We start from the raw sequence: 12,110 nt of genomic DNA on the forward strand, positions 1-12,110 counted from the left end.
AAGATCTTTTCAATTGCTTTGCTCCTTTCTCTCTCAAGTCCTGTTTCTCCTCCTTGACCTTGTGCCCCACATCTCCTTCCTGTGGGCTGCTTGCTGCTGTGATTAGAATAATCTTGCAATATTGCAGTGACGATCACAGCAGCCAAGCATGAGGTTGCTAGGAGGTAATGACTTCAGAAGATGCACAGAACAAAAAAGAGCAGCTAAGATTTTTAGAAATAACTGAGCATCCTGTTTTTCATTAAATTTTAATGGGGATGAAGGTCAAACACTGAGCTCATGACCCAGCACTGGGCTTTACTTTTGTCTAAGAGAAGAATACAAACTGAAAACACTGTACTTGTATCTTTGCCTTTTCTTTCCTTCTTATCAATTGCAGTAACTACATTCTCTTGCTTGCTAAATCCATATTTGTTTTTTAACTTTTATGTTTCAACAGAGGCTATTTGAGACTCAGTAGAAATTATTTTCTGAGCAATTTTTTTAGAAGTGACTGAATAAGAGCCAAAAGTCATACGATTGAAACAGAAAACTAAAACAATGGTGGTGGGTTTATTTGAAACAGAAAGTCACCACTAGATTTGAAGGCAAGAAGTCTGTTGTGCAGTCTCAGCTGTCACCGCCTCGCCATGCACCTCAGAAATCACGGAAGTGAACACCTTAAAACACATTAACGGTTTTGGGGGCCCTAGCATGGAACAACTAGATCCTGGTTCTTCCAAAGAGCAGAGGATTTCTGTCCTGCCAGAAGTGAGACAAACTCTGCATGTCTACATGTGCAGCCCAAAATTTGAGGCAATGAGTAGATGCCACTCTTAAATTTTTGAGCATATCCTAACTTTTCCTATTTCTCAAAGATAAGAGGAAGGATACAGTACAATATTTTGCTACCTAAGGGGAACTCTGCTTTGGGGGGTTAGTAGCTACTTGAGTTAAAATATTTACAGACAAACTAACATGCACACTGGAAAGAGATAGAGTGGTCTACAAGTGAAAAAAAACCTTCATTTCCATGTTAAATCGGACCCTGTAAGTGTAACATTGTATCCAGAGTTAAGGATTATAACCGATCGGGCTTTTAAAATAGTTGTTTGTTCACTGGGTGCATTTGATGCAGGACTGCAGCCTCCTTTGTGGTCGGCACTACTGCGAGAGGAAAAGCTAAATGAGGAAATTAATATGTAGTGCTCAAAGCCAAGATGATCAGGCAAACTTCTACATCTTCGGCGCAAACTGAAACATACTCAGAAGTTTATTGTCTGTGTGCAGTTTGACACTTTTTGTCAATGCTTCCCTACTCTAATGAAACTGCTTCACTTTTTCTTGAGTCCTGAAGTGAAGCCAGCTGAAGCAGCTATGCTTAGCCTTACTGAGAGGTTTAGCAATGCGAAAGAAAAAACAAGAGACAGCTCCTAGCTGATGCTTGATATCTTAATAGCTGCTTTTCTTCTAACATCTTCACATTACTTCTGCACATGCCAAATCAGGCACACAATTAACAAGAACTGAGGAAGCAGACAGGGCAGAATTGTTGCTAAACTGAACATTTTGTTTGTTTGGCATGAGCTGTTGGGCTCATATTTATCCCTGTCCTTGTAAAAATCGATTTGATGCTTTCTTCAGTGATTTAATTCTAATCTACTCCTCTCTTTATTTATTTTTCAAAATCAAAATCTGTTTATTATACTCTTTGGGCTCAGTATTTTCCTTCATATTATTTCACTTTCCTCTCCTCCCAAATCTTTTTCTTTTGCTCTCCTGCTTCAGATGTGTTCCTAAGGTACAATCTGAGGGATGCTCTGCTGGATGCTTTAGGAAAAATGTGCCACAGAAAGCAGCAAATGAATGCAGAGGGGCTCAGGAGGTAAAGTGAAAAAGGGCAGAGAACATCTTAAACAGAAGATGTCCCCAGAGGGAGTGGGTCTCTGTTAGTTCTTGGTAATGATTGCAGAGAAATTGGCTACAACAGAGGAGCAGAAGCAATGGGGAACACAGACTTTTTCCTTAATTCCAGAGTCCAGCTGGACCAGCCTGTGATGCCAAGGTAAAAGGCATGGCTGTAGGAGCAGAAAGACACATCTAAATCACTCCCTGAGCAAAGGAAAGGATAATGGCATTAGAGTCACTCTTTATTGATAGTAGTCCCTGGTGAGATCTTTGTCCTGTCAATAGGCAAACTTGTGCCAACAGGATATACGCAGCAGTCTGACCTGTACAGAAAAATGAAACTATTACTATATTATTACTATATATTATTATAAATTAAGCTCCTGAGAGAAATCCTGGCCCTGCTAAAATCTCAGTAGCCTGCCCAAAGCAGATGATGACATCTGAAAGTATATGATAATTTCCAAGTGCAGTGTTTGTTATACAAACAAAGACATAGAAAGGAAATAATTCCAATAGAAGCACAATAGCAAAACAAGTGCAAATTAGGAAGGGTACCTAACATTGTAATTAAGAGCTGTATGTTTGGTAGGAGCAAATGCTAAGTCCAACCTTCAACATGGCAGAGATGCTCATTCATCCCCTCTCCCGATGATATGGAGAAGAGAAAATAGAAGAAACCCCCTGGCAGAAGAAACCCGGTTGCTCTAAGCACATGGGTTCCCAGCCAGCACTTACAGCAGGCTTACACACTTGTGGGACCTGTGCTTCTGCAGTATAGACCTCCTCGTTCAGCACTGCTGGTGCAGTACAAATTATGAGCAATGACAATATCCAGACCAAAAAGAAATGGTCACAGAAATGTAATGAGCCACTGCTAGGTTTTGCTGGGGTTTTGAGAGGCACCCTTTGCCTACAAGTAATTTGGGAATCATCTGATAGAGTCTGGCATATCACTGAAAAGTTATTTTATTGTGGCTTACTGTCCTTATAAGTCCTTCATCCATACCCATTTCTGCAAGTTAAAAACTTTCTAGTTTAATAGCTGACGTTTCCCTCAGATCTGGAGTTTAGTGCTTGCCAACTTGTACCAGAAGGGAAGAGACGAGGTGGAAACTCGCATATTGAAGCTTTTCTCCTTCATGCCTGCAGCCTTACTTTATACTGCCTAAGCATAGACACTAACCTCATTACCTCCAACTTTAAATGACCCCAGTGCAGACAACAGATCAAGGAACCAGACAGCATTTTTGTTTTGTTTTGAATTACTCTTTAGCCACCAGCTATCAGCTTGCTTTATTTATTTTAAAAAATTTAATTCTATCTGATATACTGTACACACAAACGTTTTTAAAGCTCATGTCTTAAGGTTTGGAAATTAACAAATATAGAGCTGCTCGTTGGGTCCTTGGGTGTTATCCACATCTCAGTGCAATCTCTAATGGATTTTCCACATCATTTAGTGTCTTGCAAAATATAACAATGCATTGAGTCATTTTTCAAAAGCAGTTAAGCTAAAGTTATGATTTGAGGGAAGCTGCTTGCCACTTCATCAGAAAGCAATATGTTTCCTTTTCTAAAGTCTAGTCTTCATGAAGGCAATTAATATAAGGATACTCAAAGGTAAAACTCTTAGGACCTGAAGAATTGTTTGCAGAATACCTCTCCTGAACAGTGACTGTTGCACGCCCAGGTGAAAACAGACCCAATAGTTCCTCCCTTTTGCCCTGTAAACTGTATGGGCATAACCAGGTCGGATCCTGTAAAGTAACACTAATCCGGACACTATGCCCTGCTAGTCAGTTCAGGCAAAGCACTGCACTCATACATCAGTACAGCTTCCAGAGCCGCCATGCGGCTGTCGGAGCTGGGATGCAAGCTGGGGTTCCTCTGAACCTACTCATGGAGACACCCTCTATCCACTACATCTCCCCAGAGAAGGAGCATGGAGGAGAGCCCAAACTAACCAGTTTTACCAGGCTTATTATCACAGATATGGTGCAGGTAAAACCAGTGCTGGCAGCACAGTTGTGGTCACGATGGCAAAGATAAGAGGGAAGACAGAGGACAGGGAAGTAATGACCAGGCCCCAGAAGACCAGAAATAGCTGGGAATGGAGAGGAGATGAAGATCAGGAGCTGCAGAATTTGTCTTCACAGTGTCTGGAAATAACCACTCAAATCCCTCCAAAAGCTTCAGTGAAAAACCTGTAAAGGGACTTACAAACTGTATGTGTGCATGCTGAGCCAACTCACTGTTTTATAGATGGCACCTATTGGTCTCGCCAGAGGTAAAATTTCATTTTAGGCCATTTTTAGTAGCTTATAACACTCTAATTCCTTTTATGCTCTTGGGTTTTTATGTTCTCATCTATGCCAAAGTTGAAATATTTTGTTAAAGTTCAATAGAAATCAGCCCACAATTTCTGATCTGAGTTTAAAACATAAGCAATTTTGCAAACCTAATTATACATATTGAGAAAAGGCTTAGAGGCTGGTTAGAAACCGTCTCTGCCCTGGAGACCTTAAAAACTCATGAAAATATGGAGATCAACAAAGGGTAAAAGCATCATGCTCATTTTGCACATTTCATTAGATCTAAAGAACAAGCCAAAAGTGTGGTGGGGAGGAATAGGGCAGGGTAGGAGGTCTGGCTCATAGCCTTATAGTTATGTGCATTTGCAATGCAAATTTCTCACACATGCAGTAAAGTTGCTATTACAGTTTGATCAAGAGACGATTTAAAAATATATGAACTGAAGAGTTTATGAATAACTTCTTTCTGCAGCTTCTAATTGGTTCTAGTTCCAGTCCAGATAGCAAGAAACCCCATCTGAGATACTTGCATTAGGTTTGAAAGGGCTATCAAGCCTCCTTTTTCAAAACATAAAACAACCTATAACCATGGGAATTGCAAAGAAAATTCCCAAAACATGGAGGGTTTTGGCAGTCACCTAACCGAGACTTTCCTTTTCTGTGTTCTTCATGAAGGCTAGACTGTAGGAAAGGAAACATATTGCTTTCTGATGAAGTGGCAAGCAGCTTCCCTCAAATCATAAGACAGCAGCAGCTATTTTAAGGAAAAGGCACTGAAATAGGATCAGTTGGCCAGCTCAACTCCAAGTCTGAGTTTATCCAACAGACATAATTCAAACTTCTGTGAAGTTTTTATATCCAATATCTTCAGAAAATCAGTGCAACATTTCATTTTCTACACAATTGTCCGTTTTTCAAATCAGTCACCTGCATTCCTAGCAGAGGGTTAAAATGTATTTCATTTTTTAGCAATTAACACAAGCAATCTTGCATGGCAAAAGAGATTCATCAGCAAATCTTATTCATCACAACATCCTGAGCCTAACGGGTTCCTTAGCTGAATAAAATATCACTCTCTGACTTCTGTCAATTAAGTTAGAAAAGGGCAAGTCGAATAGATCTGTTGCCATTAAACTTCCTGTAACGATTTTACAAGATTCTGTTAATTCTTTCAAAGATACATATTTTTAAACCATGATGAACACTAGCAAAAATCATGAGTGGCTGCTATTATAGCAGCAACAGTTTGAAATGCCTCCAAGACCTTCCTTTCAGGCAGCCTGTGAGCCAGTGTACAGCTCAGGGTAGAAATGCAGCATCTTGGCACCAGAAAAGAGTAGCTTGCTGGTCCCTTGCAACCATCTCCTGGTGTCTCAAAAATTGGCCTATGATGACTTTACTGTGTGGGCAGGAGACTATGTAATGCCTATGTTTAATCTGTTCCAGTGCTTACTAGGACATTCCTACCAATGAAATTCCAGATGAAATGAGATGTGGATGTCCTGTTAAGCACCTTTGTGTTCAGTAGATAGGAAGAAGAAGGATTAAAGCTGTGAGAAGACATCACACAATTTCCTACTAGACCCAAGTTTGGTTACAACACTGTATGTTGTACTATATATGAAAGAGCTGGAAACCAGAGGTTCTCTCCTCTGTAGCAGCCAAGGGGTCTACTGTTCAAGCTAATCAATCTCCTAATCAGTCACTGTGAAGGATGCTATATTTATGTTTTGTTGGGAGAGTAGCAGGATAGATGCATATGAGATAAGAAATCCTATTCTTCCTGCAGCAAAGAGAGATCAACACAGGAAATGCACAGAAAGAAGGAAATTTGAGGCAGAAAATACCTTGCTTGCCTGCAAGAGTCAGTTACAGGAAATCTTGGTCTTTAAGAGCATCTGAAGGCCACAGAGAAATGACAAACACACTGTGCTAACAGCCTACGCAGCGCATTAGGATCAAAGTTACTTGTGCATCCTTTGACACAATTACTTGTGATATGGGTAAAAGAAAAAGTGATCAGATGTACTACAGCAAACATGAAAAGTCAATGAGACAATCCCTGTGGAGGAGACCTCGTAGAGGGTAAGGAGAGGAGCCTATATTATTGATTTTATCAGAGATATATGCCTTTCAAAGGAAAAGCACAGACTGAAGGGAGCAACTTCACAACTTCACTGTGCTGCAGTCATGTCTGCTGTAGCATGGGGCGAGCTCTCACACAGGTCAGTCAGGGAGGGCTCTGCGCTCCCCGGCTTCCACTTGCATCCCAGGGCCTTCAGGGGCTTCAGCTCCAACTTTTCAGGAATACTTATCTGTGTCCCAGGGCAGTCATTGGAGAACTTCAGCTTCAAAAGGTGGTTGTCTTGGAAAGGAGTCAGGGAGAAAAGTGGAATCTAAAATAGCTCCTCTTTGTCACCTGCAAAAGGAATGATAATTATTACAGTGAAAGAAAATACTTTCTTCCTAGCCCTAATATAAGTTCTTTTATGTAAGTCTGGTTGGCAGCTCACTTCAGAACACCTGTGATATGGATTGGAGAAACCTTTCATCACTGCTTTATTATTTAGCTTTTATCTGCTAACAGGAACAAAAGAAACTGTTTCCCTAAGAGGAAAGGAGAATTCTTACTGCAACACACTGCAAACATCCTGATTATTTTCATGTTTCTATTTATGTGTAACTTGGTTGTCCAGTGTAAATACACAATACCAATTATTTAAGTAATAATTTTTATAAAGGTTAAGTTTTTAAGACAACTGGTATTTTTGAAAACTTCATGCACAGAAGCAAATGCATATTGAGAGGACAAATAGGAGGCTGAAAATTTTCAGGACTGAGCTTGACAGTACTGTTGGGGCAGAAGAACAATTTACTAATAACTACAGGTGGGCACTTACGGAAAGAAATGAACAGCGTTATTGAAGGGAAGCTCTGAAACACTTTGTAGTGAAGTAATATTGAAGAAAGAAGTAGGAGCTAAGAATAAGGACAGATACCTATTGTGTCATAGTAACATTGCCATAGCTATTTTCATACCATGGGAAATAGGATGTACCTTGCAATCAAATTAGTGTTGAAGGAAATGATCCTCCAACTATATAAGTGCAGACACCATGGTCTATTTGCCTTAAACTCTAGAATTCTTCAACCTTGAACATCAAATAGTTCACACTTAATAGTATAAGATTATATAACTTAAAAAAAAAGAGCTTTTCAGAAGTTTTTTGTAAGTTTACATTTCCCAAGATATCCACGCAAATAAAGGAATTTTGGTAAATCTGTTATTATTTAGTCCAAAAAGCTCCTCCTCAAGAATTATCAGAGTCTGTAAAAACCATTCACACACCATTTTTATAACCCATTACAGTATAGCCCTCTGTCTGTCCTGTTTGATCTCTCTGTTTCTCCTGTGCAAAAGACTTTTCCACGCGTCTGTTCCACCAGGGCTGAACCTGTCACCTCCATGTCTGCCAGCTCTACACTCTGCTCCAAAACTGCCAATTACTCTTTTTTTTTTCCTCATGTCATCTAATTGATTAGTATAATTAAATTAAAATATGAGTGGTTGTTTCTAGCTTGTAGTTAGCTCTGAGTTTGTTACTTCTTTGTCAGATATCATGGAAGTACTATGTGCCTGAAAGCTTTTTCTTTCTGTACCGGGTTGCTTAATAAAACCTGTTAAATCCCCTACACAGTTTTTCCTAAAGTCTTAGGCTGGTATGACCACAACACAAACAACTGTCGCTACACACGTGTAATTTCTGAGTCATCTGAACTGATTCATTAATATAAAAATATTTAGATTTCTTTTCTTACAAACAGAGTTGTACTTCATTCTATCCACTTTAAATAAATAACACACCTGAGCAGTCATAACAGGGAAAGTTTAGCACAGTAAGTGTCGTATTCTCAGCTAAAACCCGTTCACAGGGAACTTCTTACATGTTAGAAGTCCTGTAAATTTGTTTTCTTTGAATCATTTGTTATACTTAAAACAAGAGACAACAAGTAGTTTTTTTCTATTTGTTTGCTATAGCTATGGGGCTTCCTTCCCCTTTTGAAAGCTGGAGTCAACAGCCAATGTTTTGGCAATGTTAACTAAAAATTTTCAGAGTGCTGAAAAAATTTGTGACCTTCTTAGGATGTAGTCATATAGGGATACAGATGGTGGTAATACACATGAGTGCAACTGGAAATTTTTAAGAAAGGCAGGATTAATTTGATTCTTGAATTAGAGTGCTGTACCCCACATACAATATGTTCATTATTAAACATTTACATTTTGGTTTCTATCATTATTTTTCCTCCTGCCTCTTGGCAGCTGTCACAGCATATAGAAAGAGTAGAAAGAACCTAGTGTTTGTGGTATTTTTCTGGATGTTGTTTGTCTTTGCTTTGGCCTGGAATGCATAGACTGGCTTTTGCAAATACTTTCTATCTAGCACTATTTAGAAGAATTTTCAACAACACTCTTTGTTATCTGCTAAAATGTAAGATGAATCCACCAAGTCTGCCATACATGAAATGTGTCTTCCAGACATCTCCATGTACAGCAGAAATATTTTCTGCAAAGACACTAGAGTGATGAATAATTAGGGATTATCAGTATGGAAGTGAGAAGGATAGATAAACACACAAAAAATAAAAGGGATTAAATATAAACAGGTTTCATGATTAACCATCTATTCAAAAATTGTCTTTAAGAAATATCTTGATAATTCAGACTACCACTGTATAATACTAGGTCACTGCAAGACTTTCTCACTTAGCTCTTCCATCCCTCCTCCTCTTCACTATTTCTTTTCTCTATTTGCTATATTTAATCTCTGATTAGATGTAAATGCTGAGAATCAGTCAGGGGTCACCTTGTGTTTGTACAGCACCTAGTTCAAATGATTCCTATTCTTAGTGGCAAAGTTATTACTGGATGTCATAAGATCCCCCCCCAGAATAGCACTCCAGGAAATCAGTGTCATGGGTCCCAATCCTGCAAAGACTCCACCAGAATTAGTTGGACCATTCAAGATGCACAAAGTGAAATAAGTGCAAACAAGAATTTGCAGGGTCACAGATGCATTCTGGAGGACTATGAATATATTCTGTGCTGCATTTCAGAGGCAATAAAGTCTTAGCATACAGAACAGGTAAACTGAACTTAAGTTAATTACCTAATGTAATAAGCAACAATGAAAATACTGCAAAAATTTGTAAAGAGGACAGCTAAACATTTTTCATTATACTCTTCACTAAGGAATTTGTTCTAGACAAGGAAACTTGTTTAGTGCTAAAGCCATAAGGTAGATTGCCTTTCTTTATTGAAAGTTTCAGCTGAGTGGGAAAAGAAGAAAATTTTAAAAATCGCTTTCAGATAGGGAAATTATTCTTTGGTGTGGGTGTAGATAGAAAAATAAGGGTAGTGCTTAAGATTAAGCAAGGAGTAGGAGGAAATGTCTGTACAGGGGAAAGTAGAATTCAATATCCTTAAAGTACAAAGTTGAAAGACACCAGAAATACATCTGAAAAACCATCAGAAATACCTTCAGTAAAGAGAATATAAAATTATGAAGTATACCTTGATCATTTGTCAACAGGAGCCAAAATGCAATTTGAATTCTTTTCCTATCAAAAGTTGAAACTCTAATTTATTTTCATGGTGAAAAAAAATCCATTAACCCAAATAAATCTTTCTATTTTTTCTCTTCCAGTTCTCTTTTGGGTGGGGGACACAGGGCATATAAGAATAATCAAGAGAATCTCAAAGCTGTTGGAGGAGGAGACATCAGCCCAAATGATATTCAGCAGCTCAGCAGCTCTCGGGATGTGTGTGTGGTCTAGATTCACTTCCTGCCTCTAAATGAGAAGGTTGAAACCTAGACATCCTGCATCTGAAGAGCAAGCCATTGGGAGCCTCTGTTTTAAAAAGAAAAGAAAAGAAAAAAAAGAAAAAAAAAAAAAAAAGGAATGGTTCCAATAGGAAGCTGCTTGAAGGAAACCTGTGTCAAAATCTCTTTTCAACAAGTGGTGAGAATGTTTCCCGAGAAGTTAGGAAGGAGACTTTCATTCAAACACCTCAAATAGCTGGGCCAGACAATTTGTCTAAATATGGTAAAATATGGTACTACAAAGTGAAGCCTCAGGTACCACTGCACCTTATTGTAACTGAGTAAACCAAAGGCAACCCAGCAGGATAATTCACCTAGCCACGGTCTTTGCTCATGGGTACCCGGCTATGAGACAGAAACACATCTCTCCCCATGTTGGGGAGTCAGATGAAAAGACAGCAGGAAGCACAGGAGCGGAAAGTGGGCTGCACAGGAGGAAGCTCTTGGCACATAACGGGCTCCCACCTCCTTTTCTAGCTGGGGAGAGTTCTGACAGGGATTCATCTGTGCACTTGGCTCCTCCTGTTTCCACTTGTCCAGCTTCTGCCATTGCAGGAGCTTCTTATCCACCCCCTCCTTTGCTGGTTTGCTTCCTGGTATCTACTGTGACTTTCCAGCTGGTCCCTGAGGTTGGCCAAGCTCAGGGCCAAGCCTTTTCTGGCTGTCTTCGAAGAATCAAAGCTTAGGATGCTTCTCAGATGGGGATTTCAGCAACATTGCACTGAAGCCAGATAAAGAAGGGACAGTCAGGAAAAACAAGAGTTATGGTAGACCGCTGCAATAGATGGAATTGTCTTGGGAAGCTGAGAGCAAAAACGAACAATTGTGACCCCACTGGGTGTTTCATCTCCAACTTCAATGTTAAATAAAATCATATTTTCAAAAAGAACACAGACTTCATCATCCTAAGGATATATTTCCTCTCATCAGGAACTATCATGATTTTCAGTCTCAAGTCAGTCAATGCAGCATTGCCCATGCTATATTTTCACAACCATTACGTCAGTCTCTCAGCTGACCTCATGTAGATCCATACAAGGTTTCCAAGGTCAGGATCAAAATCTCTCTAATTTAACCCAATATCCATATCATAGATATCCTCCTACAATTAAATTCCTTCAGTCTCTTTCCTGGGAAGCCAGTCTTTGACAACCAGTTCACCACATTCCAGTATTCAATTTACAGAGTTAAAGAAAGCACAAAGACCTATAAGTTCACACCTTACTGCCCTGCCTTCACTTTTGAAGCAATCATCACAGAACACTTTCCACCAGTATTACCGCATGAGGAACTGTGCAGAAAAAGGCCATGAATTAAGGACTTTGTTTCCAATGTTGTCAGGCCAATATTTTTTTTAAGTGCAGTACTAAATTAATTTATAATAACCGACAGCTGCATGCACTAATCTTTCCTCTACACATTACGCAGCAGCACAAATCTGACAAATAATTCACAAGGAATTATTTGTAACATTCATAATCATACTTACTCACAAATACACCATAAAATGATCCCAGGTTGGCAGTTTAATAGCTTTATCTCTGATTACTGTTCCCATAAAAACCTCAGAGAAACAGAAGTGCCCGCATTTGGATGACAAAATTCCCAGCTATTTCAAAGGCAACTAAAATTTTAAAACAATAAAGATGTTTTTATTGTTCCCTACAGAAAAAGCATGACAGACTAAATAACAATAGTAGCATAAATTCAAGGAAAGCCTCTGTCTCTAGCAGAGGCTGAGATAGGAATCGTTGGCCTCAGGCATTAGCTCAGTCAAGTATTCATAGCAATCTTCATAGCAATTCTTATTTCAAAGTAAAAACAGCCCATGTTAAGATAAACTTGAGATACTTCTGCAGTTTTTGCCTGTTTTTTTTTTCCCTTTAGATATGAAAGCTGCTTGGCATAGGTTTTTCAAAACAGTTTTCTATCCTCAGTGCATTCTCTGTGCTGCACAGACAGTGTAACTGTGGGTAAAACACCTCCCCCATTGCACGGCATCCCTTTCATTCCTAAATTACAA

The sequence above is a fragment of the Apteryx mantelli genome, chromosome 5, assembly GCF_036417845.1.
Source record: "Apteryx mantelli isolate bAptMan1 chromosome 5, bAptMan1.hap1, whole genome shotgun sequence".
NCBI lineage: Eukaryota > Metazoa > Chordata > Aves > Apterygiformes > Apterygidae > Apteryx > Apteryx mantelli.